Genomic DNA, 2913 nt, shown 5'->3' on the forward strand with positions numbered 1-2913 from the left:
GCAAGATGTATGGGGTACCCACCTGTCCAGATGCTAGCTCCTGGCTCCTCTCTCTTCCCCCCCCCCTCCTCCTTCTTTTCCCTCTCCCTTCCCACGCCCTCCTACCCTTTTTATTCCACGTCTAATCCACACCAAATACTGTACGTTCCACCTGCAAAATACATCCAGAATGTAAGCAACGCTGATCACTCCTCTGCTACCACGCTGATCCCAGCCACCATTGTCTCTCCCTGATGTCCCTGCACCTGCCATGGCCACCTCAACACAGCAGGAAGGTGTTAGGACACATCATGTCTCTTCTCTGCTCAGAGGCCTTCTACCTGGTTCAGAGTACAAGCCACAGCCCTCATCATGACCACAGGTGCTAATGACCTTCTCTGGCCACTCGCCCCCCTTCCTCATGGGCCTGGTGTCCAGCTCACCTGCTCTGTTCCCTGCTCTGTACTCCCATGGAGCCCACCAGGAAGGCTTCTGCCTCAGGGCCTTTGCACTCACTGCTCTCTGTACCTGAACCCTTCCTTTTCCAGATAACTGCATGTTTAACTCCTAACCTCATTCTAATGCTCCAGAAACTTCATCTTTGCAGACATCCTGTTCAAAACTGAACCCCTGCATCCATCCCCAGGCCTCGCTCTCTATCCACCTTCCCTGCTCAGTTTTTCTCCATCAAACATTTAATAACTGTCTAGGACACTATATATTTTGCTTGTTTATTTTGTTGGCTGTCTTTCTTACTGCTCTAGCCCTAGGTCAGGGCTTAGAGCTTAGCTTCTCAACTCCTATCTGCTGAACAAAGACATGTACATAGCCAGGGTTTGCTTGTTTGTTTGTTTAAGAGGAAAGTATTTTAAAAGATAGAATTGTTCCACAACAAAGTACCTATAAACTCCCAAGCCACTTTGCAAAATCCAACAGAAGCAACCACATTTGCTTATTTCCTTTATTGTAACTGTGGACAGTCCCAGGATTGTTCAGTTTGCATCTATTTAAAAAGGAACTACAGGGACTTCCCTGGTGGTTCAGTGGTTAAGAATCTGCCTGCCAATTCAGGGGGCATGGGTTCGAGCCCTGGTCCAGGAAAATCCCGTATACCGTGGAGTAACTAAGCCCACGAGCCACAACTACTGAAGCCCACGTGCCTTAGAGCCCATGCTCTGCAACATTAGAAGTCACTGCAATGAGAAGCCCGCGCACCGCACCGCAACGAAGAGTAGGCCTCGCTTGCCACAACTAGAGATATGAAGCAATGAAGACCCAAAGCAACCAAAAATAAACAAATAAATAAATAAATTTTTAAAAAAAGGAACTACATAATTTTCTTGGCCTTGGGCACCTTTCATCTAAGCAATCAGTAAAAGGATTACCCTGTTAGGTCAGTGGTTTAAATGTAGGCAGAAAAAACACTGCACTCGGGATGAGAGTGGCTAGTTTAAACAGACTTTTAACCTTTTAACTTCTTCCTCAGTCCTGCTTCCTGAAAAGGAATCAGTCTTCAAGGCATTTTTTAGGAGTGGTTGAAATTTGATATGGAGACCTTCTCCTGGTTAAACTTAGTTTTTCAAAGTGCTGGACAATTAAAAAAAAAATTTTTTTTTAAACAAACTTGCTGAGTGAATTCCGTCACGTGCCAGGCGGCGGGCTAGGTGCTGCGATCAGCACTGCCCCTCATATCCTGCTCAGAAAACACCGGTGTTTCAAGTGGGGACAGCTTTCAGCAAACCAACACGTTTATTCAAACACACACTGATCGAGCGGGGACTGCGTTCCAGTTCTAGGCACTTGGGAGACACCAGAGAAAGGCACAAAAAGCCGCGCCCTCATGGGCTTACGTCCACAGGTTTACTGAATGAGGGAGCCGCCCAGAAAGGTCTAGTGAGCTGGGGGATACAGAATTAGCTTAAAAGACGCTCCCTCTCCCTAGGGAAATTTAAACTACCAGAGGAGCGAGGTGTGGAGCAGGGTTGGTGGTGATGTTTGCCCCAAATCCCTTCTGGCCTCACCAGGATGGTGAATTCATCCACTGTGTCCTGACTCAAAGCTTTCTTGAGCAACTATTATGTGCTGGAGACTCTTCACCAGGCCGAGTGAGGAGCAAAACAGAAACAGTCCCTTCCTCATGCCCCTTACTTTCCAGAGAGGGATACTGCACGGAGAATAAGCAGCGTAACTCTATTACAGAGTGGTGAGAAAATAAAGCTGGGTAAGGACTTGGAGGGAAAGGGGGCGGGAGAGGTACTGTAAAAAGCTTGGGAGGGGGTGGACAGTAACGGTGGGCAGAGCTCCGATTTGCGGGGCAGGAAACACGGAGCAAGGCAGGAGTTGCGCAAGGCCGGTCCTCCTCGGCTCAGGCGCCCTTACCCCACCCGCGTCTGAGTCAGCGCGCCGCCCCCGACTTCTGCAGGGAACCCGAGGACTCGGCGCGGCCTCGGCAAACAGCGCCCCCCGGTGTTCACACTAGAGCATCACCATTGTCTCAAATAAGTACCGAGTCCCACAGGCCGAGTGTGTTAGAAGCATTTCGAGGTTCACTCCATGAAAGAAGGAAGATGGAAAGATTTCGTTAGTCGTCATCGCAACTGCCAAAGTCAAATTTTCACTCCCAAGTTTTAAGTGGCGTTGGCTGTCCGCTTCTCAAATAGAAAACAGCATAATTGTCTTCTTGCCAAAGTGAACGAAACAAAACAAAAACGACACTAGCAAGCGCCCCTCCGGCCTAATCACTAACAGTCGGAGGACGGGTCCTCGCAGACCCTCACTCCAGAAAAACTCCGTGCGCCCGGCCCCGGGGCCACACTTGCACCCACGGAGGAGGAGAGCCTGGGGGGCCGGGCTGGAGCCTATCCCCCGCGGGACTCTGAGGTCAGCAGGCCCGGGCCGCGTCCCTGCGCTGCGTCCACCCCCGACCCGCCCCCG

This window comes from Neophocaena asiaeorientalis, unplaced genomic scaffold (assembly GCF_003031525.2).
Source record: "Neophocaena asiaeorientalis asiaeorientalis breed wild unplaced genomic scaffold, Neophocaena_asiaeorientalis_V1.1 scaffold684, whole genome shotgun sequence".
Classification (NCBI taxonomy): Eukaryota; Metazoa; Chordata; class Mammalia; order Artiodactyla; family Phocoenidae; genus Neophocaena; species Neophocaena asiaeorientalis.